This window comes from Equus quagga, chromosome 1 (genome assembly GCF_021613505.1).
Source record: "Equus quagga isolate Etosha38 chromosome 1, UCLA_HA_Equagga_1.0, whole genome shotgun sequence".
Taxonomy (NCBI): domain Eukaryota; kingdom Metazoa; phylum Chordata; class Mammalia; order Perissodactyla; family Equidae; genus Equus; species Equus quagga.
The window spans coordinates 126225775-126240896 of record NC_060267.1 but is presented as its reverse complement, the minus strand read 5'-3'; the positions used below and the strand labels follow the sequence as shown (position 1 = coordinate 126240896).

At 42.7% G+C, this 15122-nt stretch overlaps 1 protein-coding gene across 3 annotated transcripts in view; it reads left to right on the top strand.

The window, feature by feature from the left end:
- Nucleotides 1–15122, top strand: part of PTPRG (protein tyrosine phosphatase receptor type G) — a 676041-nt gene that overhangs the window by 74243 nt on the left and 586676 nt on the right. The gene's annotated exons all lie outside the window — the stretch shown is intronic.

The following is a 15122-nucleotide window of genomic DNA, read 5'->3' as shown; positions in this document are numbered from 1 at the left end:
ACATAATACCCTCAAGGTCCATCCATGTTGATGCGAATGGAACAATTTGGTCCTTTTTTATGGCTGAGTAGTATTCCATTGTGTATATATACCATATCCTCTTTATCCAGTCGTCAGGTTCTGGGCATTTAGGTTGGTTCCACGTCTTGGCTATTGTAAATAATGCTGCGATGAACATAGGGGTGCATGGGATTCTTGGGATTGCTGATTTCAGGTTCTTAGGGTAGACACCCAGTAGTGGGATGGCTGGGTCATAGGGTATTTCAATTTTTAACTTTTTGAGCAATCTCCATACTGTTTTCCATAGTGGCTGCACTAGTTTGCATTCCCACCAACAGTGTATGAGGGTTCCTTTTTCTCCACAACCTCTCCAACATTTGTCACTTTTGGTTTTGGATATTTTTGCCAATCTAACAGGTGTAAGGTGATATCTTAGTGTAGTTTTGATTTGCATTTCCCTGATGATTAGGGATGATGAACATCTTTTCATGTGTCTCTTGGCCATACTTATATCTTCTTTGGAGAAATGTCTGTTCATGTCCTCTGCCCATTTTTTGATGGGGTTGTTTGTTTTTTTGTTGTTAAGCAGTGTGAGTTCTTTGTATATTATGGATATTAATCCTTTGTCAGATAAGTAGCTTGTAAATATTTTTTCCCAATTAGTGGGCTGTTTTTTTGTTTCAATCCTGTTTTCCTTTGCTTTGAAGAAACTCTTTAGTCTGATGAAGTCCCATTTGTTTATTCTTTCTATTGTTTCCCTCATCTGAGGAGTTATAGTGTCCGAAAAGATTCTTTTGAAACTGATGTCAAAGAGTGTACTGCCTATATTCTCTTCTAGAAGACTTACTGTTTCAGGCCTAATCTTTAAGTCTTTCATCCATTTTGAGTTTATTTTTGTGAATGGTGAAAAAGAATGATCGATTTTCATTCTTTTACATGTGGCTGTCCAGTTTTCCCAACACCATTTGTTGAAGAGACTTTGTTTTCTCCATTGTAGGCCCTCAGCTCCTTTGTTGAAGATTAGCTGTCCATAGATGTGAGGTTTTATCTCTGGGCTTTCAATTCTGTTCCATTGATCTGTGGACCTGTTTTTGTACCAGTGCCATGCTGTTTTGATCACTGTAGCTTTGTAGTATGTTTTGAAATCTGGGATTGTGATGTCTCTGGCTTTGTTTTTCTTACTTAGGATTGTGTTAGCAATTCGTGGTCTTTTGCTGCCCCATATGAATTTTAGGATTCTTTGTTCAATTTCTGTAAAGAATGCCCTTGGGATTCTGATTGGGATAGCGTTGAATCTGTAGATTGCTTTAGGTAGTAGGTATGGACATTTTAACTATGTTTATTCTTCCAATCCATATGCATGGAATGTCTTTCCATCTCTTTATGTCATCGTCAGTTTCTTTCAAGAAATTCTTGTAGTTTTCATTGTATAAATCTTTCACTTCCTTGGTTAAATTTATCCCAAGGTATTTTATTCTTTTTGTTGCGACTGTGAATGGGATTGAGTTCTTGAGTTCTTTTTCTGTTGGTTCATTGTGTATAGAAATGCTACTGATTTATGCATGTTGATTTTATACCCTGCAACTTTGCTGTAGCTGTTGATTATTTCTAATAGTTTTCCTATGGATTCTTTGGGGTTTTCTATATATAAGATCATGTCGCCTGCAAACAGCGAGAGTTTTACTTCTTCATGGCCTATTTGGATTCCTTTTATTTCTTTTTCCTGCCTAATTGCTCTGGCTAACACCTCCAGTACTATGTCAAATAGGATTGGTGAAAGCGGGCACCCTTGTCTTGTTCCTGTCCTCAGAGGGATGGCTTTCAGTTTTTGTCCATTGAGTATGATGTTGGCTGTGGGTTTGTCATATATGGCCTTTATTATGTTGAGGTACTTTCCTTCTATACCCATTTTATTGAGGGTTTTTATCATAAATGGGTGTTGGATCTTGTCGAATGCTTTCTCTGCATCTATTGAGATGATCATGTGGTTTTTGTTTCTCATTTTGTTAATGTAGTGTATCACGTTGATTGACTTGCGGATGTTGAACCATCCCTGTGTCCCTGGTATAAATCCCACTTGATCATGGTGTATAATCTTTTTGATGTATTGCTGTATTCAGTTTGCCAGAATTTTGTTGAGGATTTTTGCATCTATGTTCATCAGTGATATCGGCCTGTAGTTCTCCTTCTTTGTGTTGTCCTTGTCAGATTTGGGGATCAGAGTGATGTTGGCTTCATAGAATGTGTTGGGGAGTACTCCATCTTCCTCAATTTTCTGGAATAGTTTGAGAAGGATAGGTATTAAATCTTGTTTGATTGTTTGGTAGAATTCTCCAGAGAAGCCGTCTGGTCCTGGACTCTTATTTTTGGGGAGGTTTTCAATTACTGTTTCTATTTCTTTACTTGTGATTGGCCTATTCAGATTCTCCATTTCTTCCTGGTTCAGTTTGGGGAGGTTGTAAGAGTCCAGGAATTTGTCCATTTCTTCTAGGTTGTTCAATTTGTTGACATATAGTTTTTCATAGTATTCTCTTATGATCCCTTGTATTTCTTTGGTATCTGTTGTGATTTCTCCTCTCTCATTCCTAATTTTATTTATTTGAGATTTCTCTCTTCTTTTCTTGGTGAGTCTGGCCAAGGGTTTGTCGATTTTGTTAATTTTTTCGAAGAACCAACTCTTTGTTTCATTGATCCTTTCTATTGTCTTTTTTGTTTCAATATCGTTTATTTCTGCTCTTGTTTTTATTATTTCCCTCCTTCTACTGCCTCTGGGCTTTGTTCTTCTTTTTCTAATTCTGTTAGGTGTTGTTTGAGGTTGCTTATGTGAGCTTTTTCTTGTTTAGTGAGGTGAGCCTGTATTGCGATGAATTTCCCTCTTAGGACTGCTTTTGCTGCATCCCAAAAGGTTTGGTATGACGTGTTCTCATTTTCATTTGTTTCCAGATAATATTTGATTTCTTCTTTAATTTCTTCAATAATCCATTGTTTGTTCAGTAGTGTGTTGTTTAGTCTCCACATTTTTGCACCTTTCTCTGCTTTATTCTTGTAGTTGATTTCTAGTTTCATAGCATTGTGATCAGAAAAGATGCTTGATATTATTTCAACTCTCTTGTATTTATTGATGCTTGCTTTGTTTCCCAGAATATGGTCTATTCTTGAGAATGTTCCGTGCGCACTTGAGAAGAATGTGTAACCTGCTGTTTTTGGATGAAGTGTTCTATATATATCTCTTAAGTCCATCTGGTCTAATTTTTCATTTAATTCTGTAATTTCCTTGTTGATTTTATGTCTGGATGTTCTATCCATTGGTGTTAATGGGGTGTTGAGGTCCCCTACTATTATAGTATTGTTGTTGATGTCTTCTTTTAGTTCTGTTAAGAGTTGCTTTACAAATTTTGGTGCTCCTGTGTTGGGTGCGTATATATTTACAAGTGTTATGTCTTCTTGGTGGAGAGTCCCTTTTATCATTATATACTGTCCCTCTTTGTCTTTCTTTACCTGTTTTACTTTGAAGTCTACTTTGTCTGATATTAGTATAGCGACACCTGCTTTCTTTTGTTCATTATTACCTTGGAGTATTGTCTTCCATCCCTTCACTCTGAGTCTGTGTTTGTCTTTGGGGCTGAGGTGTGTTTCCTGGAGGCAGCATATTGTTGGGTCTTGTTCTTTGATCCATCCTGCCACTCTGTGTCTTTTGATTGGAGAGTTCAATCCATTTACATTTAGAGTGATTATTGAAATGTGGGGGCCTACCACTGCCATTTTATGTCTTGTTTTCCGGTTCTCTTCAATTTCCTTTGTTTCTTGTCCCATGGTTTAGTCTGTTCTGATGTAGAGCTGCTACTCTCTGTTGTTGTCCTTCTACTTATCTCCTTTTTTCTTGGTTTTGTAGTCCCTTTCCTTTTTTTGATTTTTCAGGAATGAGGGTTTTCCTGAGCATTTCTTGAAGGGGAGGTTTGGTGGCAATGAACTCCCTTAATTTTTGTTTATCTGGGAGTTTTTATTTCTCCATCGTATTTGAAGGATATTTTCGCTGGGTAGAGAATTCTCGGCTGCAGGTTTTTGTCCTTCAGATTTTTGAATATATCATTCCACTCTCTTCTAGCCTGTAAAGTTTCTGCTGAGAAGTCTGCTGAAAGCCTGTTGGGGGTTCCTTCGTAGGTTAATTTCTTCTGCCTGGCTGTCCTTAGTATTCTCTCCTTGTCGTTGACTTTTGCTAGCTTCACTACTATATGTCTTGGGGTTGGTCTACTTGCATTGATAAAGTTTGGAGATCTATTGGCTTCTGTCACATGAAGTTTCATCTCCCTCCCCAGGTTTGGGAAGTTCTCAGCCATTATTTCTTTGAATAGGCTTTCTGCCCCCTTCTCCCTCTCTTCTCCCTCTGGTATACCTATAATCCTTAGGTTGCATCTCCTAAGTGCGTCAGATAATTCTTGGAGAGTTTCTTCATTTCTTTTTAGTCTTAGCTCTCTCTCCTCCTCTGCCTGCAGCATTTCTATATTTCTATCTTCCAAATTGCTAATTCTTTCCTCCATATTATTGGCCCTACTGTTCAGTGCGTCTAGATTTTTCTTAATCTCCTCTGTTGTGTTCTTCATTTCCAGTATTTCTGTTTGGTTCTTCTTTATAGTATCGAACACTTTTGTGACAAAGCTCCTGAACTCGTTGAGTTGTCTGTCTGAATTCTCTTTTAACTCATTGAGTTTTTTAATGATGGCTGTTTTGAAGTCATCATCATTTAGGTTGTATATTTCATTGTCTTTGGGATTGTTTTCTGTGTGTTTGTCATTTTCCTTCTGTTGTGGAGATTTAATATATTTTTTCATCTTGCTTGATGGTGTAGACTTGTGCCTCCGCATAGAGAGAGAGTTTAGTTACTGCTTCCACTTGTTTCTGCTGGTGTGGTGGGGGGACAGCTGTTTATACTGCTCCAACCAGGAACCCTATCAGCTGCTGCTAACTGGGCCTGGACCCCTCCACACAGTCACAGTGATCCTATGGGTTCCCTCTTCAGCTGTGGAGGCCGTCACAGTGGGGCTTCAGGCTGCTGGTGCCTACTGTTGCAGACCACCTAGATGTGATCCCTCCTTAGGTTTTGCAGCAGTTTTATGGGCTTTCCCAGCGGCCAGGGGCAGGATCACTTATATTTGCAGCTCTGTCACTGTTGGCACCCACAAAATCTCGCTTGTCCACTATGGGTCACAGCAGAGCTATGGGCATTTTCTACAGTCTGTGGTTAGCTCACCTAGCTATGCTACGTTTGTCCCAAGGTCTTCCAGCCTTCCAGTTGCTAGCTGGGTGCTCTCTACTAGTGCTGTGCAGAGGCTATCGCTGAGGCTTCTGTGAGACTGTAGAGTTTCCCCCCTGGGTCACAGCGCCAGGTCGCTGGAACTCCAGCCAGCCCCAGTCCTCTTGCCTAGGATCTCGGGGAGCCCATTGGCCTAATTGAGTTCAGTGGCAGCTGGTCGGCTGCTGCCCTGCCTGGCATTCTCCTCTTTGGGACCCTCCCGGCGTTGTGGATGCTGGGCGGGGCCTCTCTGCTAATGGCAGGCAAAGACCCTGCCTGCTGCCCAGACGGGACTTCAGAGTTTCTCCCCCAGGCTCCGCAGCCGGCCACTGGAGCTCCATCCAGCCCTGGACCTCTCCCAGGGGATCTCCGGTAGTCTGGAGGCTCTCCTGGGCGAGAGCCCAGTCACCGGATCTTGCCGCGGCTGCTGTAGGGCTGGCGTGCCATTTGGGAGAGCCTCCAGGCGTTGTGGAGGCTGGGCAGGGCCTCTCCGATAATGGCAGGGAAAGACTCTGCCTGCGGCCAGGCCTGAACACCAGAGTTTCTCCCCCGGGCCGCATAGCCAGCCGCTGGAGCTCCACTCAGCCCCGGACCTCTCCGAGGAGATCTCCGGTTATCTCAAGCCTCTCCCGGGCCAGAGCCCGGTCAGCGGAACTTGCCGAGGCTGCTGTCGGGCTGGCGTGCCGTTTGGGAGAGCCCCCAGGCGTTGTGGCGGCTGGGCGGGGCCTCTCCGGTAATGGCAGGCAAAGTCCCTGCCTGCCGCAGGGACAGGACTTCAGAGTTTCTCCCCCAGGCCGTGTTGCCAGCCACTGGAGCTCCACCCAGCCCCAGACCTCTCCCAGGAGATCTTCGGTAGTCCAGATCCCCTCCCGGGCGAAAGCCTGGTCAGAGGAGCTGGCGGCGGCAGCTGGCGGGCTGGCGCGCCACTTGGGTTTCTCTCCGGGGGGGCCCCCAGGCGTTGTTGATGCTGGGCGGGACCTCTCCGCTTATGGCGGGTGGGGGTTTTCCCCACCGCCTCCGGTGTGTAACTCTGGAGCTTCCCTCTGGGCTCAGGTGTAATTGCGGGGGGCTTAGGTAGGGCTCTGTTCACCTGTTTCCTCCGTCGCTCCTCTGGTGTTTGCTCCCTCCTGCCCTTGGCGTGTGGTGATGTTCTGGGGGCGGCCACAGGGAGAAAGCCGCCCGCAGGCTCCAGGCTGCTCAGGGGTCGGGGTTGGAGAGTTTTCACCGATCTCCACCTCCTCCCGGAGGGAAGTCCCTCCGCCTTCCGATGTATTGTAGTGTGGGTCTCTCCGACGTCTTGAGATGCTATATAGATATCCTTTGTCAAGCGATGAATGTCCAATTAGTTGTAGATTGGAAGGGGGAGAGACAAAGAAGTCTGCTTACGCCGCCATCTTGGATCTTCCCCTACTTTAAAATTTTTTAAGGAGTGATGATAATTTTATTGATTAAAAAAAAAGAGCCCCTATTTTTAAAATACTGGTGGGTGAGATGATATAATTGAGACTGATTTCAAATAATATGCAAGGACGGAATGTGGGTGAGTGTCGTGGAACAAGGTTGGTCCTGGGTTCATAACCCATGAGGCTAAGCAATGTGTCTCTATGGGGGTGGGGCTACTCTTTGTCTTAGCATTTGTTGGAAATTTTCCAGAATGAGAAATAAAAAAGGGAGATATGGTAAAGTATCTCCAAAAAAGCTTTTTCTGATATAAAAGCCATATGTGTTCATTGTAATAAATACAGATAAAATAAATCTGTCTTTGAGTCAGTGACTTAGAATGCCTTGGTGTATTTGTGTGTGTATACATGTCTTAGATTTTTTTGTTTGGATGAAATGAATACTATTGTACTCTTGTAATCTACCCTTTTCATGAAATGGTTTATTTTGTGTGTTGTCCTTGGCCATTAAATTCCCTTCTAAAACCTTTAGGATCGACTGTTGAGAAATGTTTGATTTAATGCCTTTATGGTGGTTTTATTGAACTGTTTCTTTATTGTTGTTAAATAAATGGTGCTTACAATTTTGGATATTATAATGAGCACTGTGATGAAAATCCTTCTAACTAAATCTCAACACATATCCTTCTTTCCTTAAATGAATTCCTTGGAAATGCTAAGGCAGTATTCAGCCCTGGTGTTTCAGATAGCTTTTGCTTATGTGCTTTGCTTATGAAATGTCAAAATTAATTTCTTTTTTCTATCAGAATAGTAAGCTTCTTGAAGCCAGGCCCCATATTTTCAATATCCTTTGTGTTTCATAAACTTGTCTAGATGTCCACAGTTGTTCATACAACTGCCTGTGGTTCCTTGATCTTCAAAAGACAGTATTCTTATTGGAGCTTGGCAAGGAAGATGCCATCTTTATGACTTAGGTGTGGCTGTTTAGCGTCTGTAAGATAAAATGAATATTCAACATTTTCATCAAGCTAAAAGCAATGAGTCCCACCCTATGCTCTGATGGTTATTAGTCTGAAGGTAAAATTTCCTTTGTAAGCGTGGAGCTCAGTTGAAAATGAAATGCAAGGAGATGACTCTGCAGTCTCAAAAAGAACTTAATACTGCCGTCACCAGTAAAACGCTTTGGATTGAGTGGCTGGGGTGCGGCTCGCTGCTTAGGGTTGTTTAAAGACCTTGTAGAAATAGTTTGTGATCAAGAGGCGGATTATGCCCATCCCTTGACTGTATCCTGTTTTTCTCCTTTCCTCACCCTGGCGATGAGAGATTGGACCATCCTTGAAGGGATGGACATGAAATTGGTTTCTGTTTCCAAATTCCACGTGAGAGCCCGTCCCTTTCTCATCTCTGGATAAGGGAACTTTAGTAACTACAGAGTGAGATGTTTGGCGTTGGAGGTGGATAGGTAGGGGGTGTCAGGAGAGGTCTTTTTGTGCCTATAGGTAACAGAAATATGAGTCTCATTAAAAAAATGTGGAACAGTATGATAACGAGATGAGGTAGCTCATAGAAATTCACAGTGTTGATGATGAAAACAAGACTCCCATCCAGGCCCTCTGTGATGGCAGCCAAGTGAACGTAAGTGCTCAGGACCCCTCCTTAGCCTTGTGTAAATCCAGTGATGTGGAGTTTTGTGCAAGGCCTTCGAGGAAAGTGGTTAACTCTAGCTTAGTGGTTAAAAACAAAGGCTGTAGTGTAGACAGAACTGAGTTTGAGTCCTAGCTGTGCCACACATAGTTTTATGGTCTCTGGCATATTACATGAACTTGTGCCTTAGTTTCCCCATTTGTAAAATGGTGGGTCATCATTTGACCTACCTCATAGGTGGCTGTGAGGAGTAAACAAAATAATAAATGAAGTTATATATATGTTTACAGTGACAAGAGCAGGGCCTGGCAGGTAATAATGGCTTTACAAATAATAATTATTGATACGCTAGCTTTCTTTAGAAGCGTTTTAAGCCATCTCATCTTGCACAGTGATTGCATGTAGTAATCAGCAAATGCTTGTTACATAGTCAATTTGACTGTATATTGTTAATAGTTAAGTTTAACTCTTCCAGATCAACTGGGATACCCTTTTTTTCTGACTTGACTATTTACACTCTGAAGAAAGGAACAGATTAGGCCTCCAACTTTTTTCCGCTTCAGGCTCTGCAGAATCAAATCTGCTATGTATACAGCACCTACCCTAACAGAGACGATCACAATCACATTTAAATTACACTGTGCACCTACAGGGTTTCAGCAGATGTGTGAATTTTAAGTTATTAATAACTAATTGGGTGCTAATTACGTGCCCTGGAGTTCTTGGAGCTGATAAAGAGGTGTCACCTACTGTGTCAGGCCTCTCTTCAGCTCGGGAAAATCATCTTTGGCGGATGTGCTGAAGTTAACTTCTGAGCGTTAGGTTTCGAACATCATCTCCCACAAACCTTGGTTTTATTTTTTGTGCATGGTGAACGCTTCCTATGAAATTGATGTGACTTCCCTTAAGGGGAAATTCCCTGTACTGTTTGCAAAGGGGGGGTTGCCAATATGTGAGCATAATTTTCCATCACTGAGGAGAGAGAAGAACTAAGTGAACCAAGTGTAATCCTAGGGAAGAACTAAAAGCTGCTGATGGGAATTCAAGAGCAAATTCTAAAGCCCAGTGGGTTTTGGTGTATTTTGGAAGATGACTGTTTTTGAAGAGCTTTGAGCTTGGATATTGCAAGATTTACCTTCAATGCTAAGGATAGATGTCTCATGTTTGCTTCCTCATACCCTGCCCCTTGCCCCCAAATCAGTTATTCCACTTCCACTGCAATTGGTAATAGTTTGGATTTCATTAACTGGAAGAAATCTTTTGAGTTAGAAATCTTGGATGCAAGACAGCATGCCAGGAATATGGTCCATGATTTCTAAGATTTCTGGAACTGTATAAAATTTAAAAAGATGTTTTGAATGAGATAATCTTTGAAAATATCACCTTCTCCCTCTTTTATCTCTCGTTACTTGAAAGCTTTAGATTGCTAGAACTTTTTGCCTCCTCTGAACAGGCAAGATACTCATTTGTCTTAAAGTCAATCCAATGAGAGAAGGTGTAGCTTTATGGTTACAGAACCCGTTTGCTGCTAGGAAGTTGTTAGAATGTTAGGGCTGCCTGATTTGCTTTGTCTTTTAAAATTGGCTTCATAAATGCACACAATTAAAAAGGCTCCTGAGCTTGGATATTGTCTTTTCTTTGACCAAACTAAAGCATTTTAAAACATCAAAGCATTTCCAGACCAGGGATAAAAATATAGTACAGTCGTGAGCTACATAACAATGTTTCCGTCAACGATGGACCTCATACATGACGGTGGTCCCATAAGATGAGTACCAGATAGCCTACGAGTGTAGCAGGCTACACCGTCTAGGTTTGTGTAAGTCACTCTATGATGCTTGCACAACGACAAAATCACCTAATGATGCATTTCTCAGCACGTACCCCTGTTGTTATGTCTGACTGTTTAAAAGATATAATGGAAAACTGAAAATGAAAGTAAACAATAGAAGCCCAGGCTTAGCAAATCTTGACAACGATTAACACTGCGTATTGGTCAAGTTGGAAGAAAACCTAGTGTTTGGGTTGAACCACAGAAAATAAAAACTACCCAGTTGGGTTGTGGTTGATGGCTTTGTCCACACTCCAGATACCCCTTCCATACTGTGTTCTTGGCTGCCGGCTGTCTGAAACCCATTTCTGGGTTTGGGGCTTGCCTGCTTTATGAGTCCTGGTGGAGGCAAAATCTGTCTGATCTTCTTGTTTCCAGCCTCCCTTGCCGCAAGTGTTGGAGAGTGTAACCTGGACTCCACCAGTCACATACATCTGCCCCAGACTTTGGATCTGTGGCTAGTTTTGTAAAGACACAGGGACAGAGGAAAAGCCATTTTGGCAGTGACCACAACACCTTGTTGATAAGGACAGCAGTGTCATTTTAGGGACCTCAGTTGCCTTAACTGGCCTGGTTCCTGAGCTTGGTTATCTAGCCCAGGGGCTGGTAAATTTTTTCTGTAAAGGGCCCGATAGTAACTATTTCAGGCTTTGTGGGACACAGTCTTTGTTGAAACTACTCAACTCTGCTCTTGTAGTGTGCAAGCAGCCTTGGACAATATGTGGATTTGGCTGTAGTTTGCCGATCCACGATCTAGCCTACCCAGTGATCCTGGGAGCTGAGCTACCTACTTCTTCCAATAAATTCTTTTTCTTAGATCAGGCAGAGTATGTTTATTTTGCTTGCCTCCAGGTTACTCATTCCTACTTTCAGACTCCTTAGTCCTAATTTACTGTGTGTGGGGGCTGTAAAATCCCACCTGCTTTATAAAGACACAAATAGGGGCTTCTCCTATCTCCAAAGAGATGGCAGCTCTTTTGGTGTAAAATCTGGCTTATTCCTGATTGTCTGCAGTGGGTCATTTAATTCTTAATTGAATATATCCTCTTTGTTCACAACCTCTTCCGGAGTTACACATCCAGAAATACTTCCACTTTTCCACTTGACACTGTTTTCCCCCCAGGGGTCCTGTGTACTCCATACTCAGATTCCTCCAGTGGTCCTGTTGACTTAAACAGACAGCCAGTTACTTCACCAGCAAAAATGCTTTTTTTGGGGGATCAGCAAAGCATTGCAATTCAGGCTCTGCAACCATAGCCAGCCGTGGAGCAAGGGGAAGAGAAACTCTTTATAGAGGGGAAGAGGAGGTTGGGAGGGCTATTGTGAACAGAGTTCAAGTGTGTAGCTTTTCATTGGCTGAGTTGTGACAGTCTCTCATTGGCTGAGCTTCTTGCCAGTCAAGAAGAGGAAGTTTTTCTTCTTCCTCTTGGGCTCAGCTATTCAGGTAGTGCGCGGGAGCTCCCTGTTTTGGCCTCCTAACTCCTTTTTAATGAGGTTTTTATTTATTAATTTCCATAGTACATTCTGTATAATTGTAGTATGATATCAAAACCTGGAAATTGACTTTGTCACACTCACAGACTTCATTCAGTTTTCACCAGTTTTACACGCACTCAGTTGTGTATGTGGTATGTATGCGCACGTGTGTGCACGTGTGTATAATTCTGTGCATTTTTGTCATATGGATAGATTTATGTAACCGTCACCACAGTTCAGATACAGGACTGTTCCATCACCACAAAGATCACATATGCTACCCCATTATAGCCACAGCGAGGCTATCCCTAACCCCTATCCGTAATCCATTGTCATTTCAAGAAGGTCATATGAATGGAACCACACGGTATGTAACCTTTTGGGGTTGGCTTTCTTCACTCAGCCTCATTCCCCTGACCCCTCCAGTTGTTGGTTCGATTTTTTGCTGAGTAGTATTTGGTGGTATGGATGTAGCTTGGTTTGTTTAGCTTTTCATCTGTTGAAGGACATCTGGCTTTTCCAGTCTTGGGCTGTTACAAGTACAGCTGCTACGAACGTTCGCATACAGGTTTTTGAATGAACCTATGTTTTCATTTCAATAGCGTTATTTCTCTAGAGAGGGAACCTAAGTCACAGGGGGTGTAATTTAACTTGTTCAAGTTCATCCAGGTCATTAAGAAGCAGATCCAGCCATTCAAACTCTGTCTTTGGCGCTGGCGCTGTTAACGGCGTTGCTGGGCTGCCTTTCTTTAGAACACCCCTGGATGTTTGATGCACTCAGTGCCCTGAGATGTTGCCTTATAAAGTGTCCCGATTCTGATCATGGCCTTTTTGGAGGCTCATTACAGCCTGCCCACCTGCTGACACTCCCTTGCACCCATCCATGAATCCTCCACTGCTTTGGATTTTATTTGCCTTCCTGCTTTTGACAAGCCCAAGACTTTCCACAACTGCATGATGAATGCAAGGGCTTAATGTTCAACTAAACCGATCGTGTTGCCTCGTCACCTGAGAATATTCTCACCGTGGAAGTGGTAAAGGAAACTGCTGTAGCTTGTAGTGAATTATCCTGGGGATGAAGCCTTTCTGAGATTAAAGTAATCCCAACACACTCTTGTGGCTGTAGGTCTGTTACCCTGGCAATCCTTGTTTTAGATTCAAGCTTCATAACTGAATCTTAGGTGGACTCAACGGTACCTAACCACTAAGGAGTCCCTGGCATCCCCGAGGAACCCATCCTTTCCTTCCTTGAGTGCCTTCCTGTGTTCCAGGCACAGTCCTAGGCTCCAAGGATCCAGATAGAAGACATTTAGCTTGCCCCTATCAGGGGACACGTGTTTACCACAGAAGGGAGAATGAAAACTGGGTGGCAAAAGAGAATATCCTGGGAGAGAATGAAATACCCCCAACTTCTTGTGATGTATGAGAAACTTTCTTCTGGAATACACGTTTTGAAATACCTAAATTCTTCTGTCCTGAGACAAGAAGCATTTCATTTTGTACTAGCAGCTAAATGCAGGGTGTTTGATTGGGGTGACCCCAGGCTAGTGTACCAAGGGAATGCCTGCACCTCCTAGGCTTTCTGCTGCAGAACCCACATTCCTGACTCACTCATTTGGCCGCCATCTGGAATACACTTCTTCCACAGAGAGGGGGTGGAAGATGTTCTGTTAGGTCCTGCTCCCCTGTGTTGGAAGAATAATGGTGTACCGCTTGAATGTTTCCATGTGCTCCTTGTGCATTTTAAACTCCAAGTAAGAAGAGTCATGGTGACTGAGGACGGTTGGGTAGTGAATCTCCACTTTCAAGATTCTGATCTTTGCTGAAACAGTTATTTATTTCCGTGAAAAATAAAGGATAGGCTTTTCCTTGAACTGCCTCACCAAGCCCACAAGCTAAGAAATGTATGCAGGTTTAATGTAGCGTAGGGATGTTAAGGAGCTCTCATATGTGAGGTTACTACCAGGGTTAAAAATCCTCGTGGTGGGCTGGCTGGTGGCGCAGTGGTTAAGTTCATGCGTTCCGCTTCTCTGCAGCCCAGGGTTCGCCGGTTCGGGTCCCAGGTGCGGACATGGTGCCGCTTCGCATGTGGTAGGTGTCCCACATATAAAGTAGAGGAAGATGGGCATGGATGTTAGCTCAGGGCCAGTCTTCCTCAAAAAAAAAAAAAAAAGAAAATCCACGTGGCAATATTGGGCTGAATCAGAATAACAGCTAGGCTTTATTCTAAGTGTAGGGTGAGGATCTTTATTTGTATCTACCTCTTAGAAGCAGATTGTCCTCTTTTATAGGTAAGCAAACTGACACTTAATTTTTTGCTGAAATTCGTATGGCTGGTGACAGGGCTTGTAATTGGTGGAGCCTGGGTTTCGGGTTTGGACGCTGCTTTGTTGTCCCTAAGTCTGTTCTTTCAGCCAGCGTGCTGTGTCCTGGCTTGTCAAAAGCAGACTAGAAAGAACACCTGTTACAAATCTTAGCCTGAAGGTCCTAATAAAGATAGCAGTGGGTTTTACTACTAAATAAGGGTGGTTTTTCTCCATTTCTCTTTGTCCTTAATTCTCCCCTCTTTTCTTCCCAAAAGGAAAAATAAAACCTGTAAGCACCAGGGGTTACAATGCCCGGTAATTTTGGTTTTCCCTGGAGAAATGCAGTGCTGCATAGTGAAAGTGTGAAACGCACAGCTGTATGCTGCTGTCGAGAAATGATCTTTTGATGCAGACGAGTTTCAAAACTGAATCAAGGAAGCCAAGGGTGGGGGGCTCCATAGAGTGTAATCCTTAAAACGATGAATGCCAGCAGAGTATTACGGAATTGGCCATTGCCACGTCCCCGGGAACATCAGTGGGAATGTGTAATACAAGATTTTTGTGGGATGAGACTCAATGATGAAGAGCAGAGTGGAGAATTCTGCACAAAACTGCTGAGAAGCAGCCAAAAAAGAGCTCATGAATGATTGAGCCGTGGCCAGGAGAAAAGAAATTTGGCGCGTGACTTTACAGGATGCAATAGTTATCCAGCTATCGGATGTGTCTGTGGTTTTCACGAGGAAGACCCTGGGACCCCAGGGTGATGACTGAGTGAGGAAGAAGTTTTCTGTTTCCAGCCCATGTGTTTCCAGTGTTCTTTTCTGTGGAATAAATATTTCCGAGTACTAGTGTGAACATTTAATCAAATTAAATAAACGTTTCCTCCTCAAATGCACAGTCAAGTTTTACTTTAAAGTTTATTAACGTGATCATTTTCAACTGCTTTGTGTTGTTTTAACTCTTGATTTGCAAATGAGCGTCTTTGTCAGATGTTTGCCTTTGAAAGGGCCATTCACCACTACTTGGCTTTATTGCTTGCTTTTCTTGTCTACTTTATGTTGTAAACTAATTTTAACTACCAATAAAAGTTTTAGGAATCCTATTTACATCTGAACAATGATTCAGCAACTTGAACCTATATTTTTTGCTCTGGAATTGTCTAGTAAAAAGTTTAT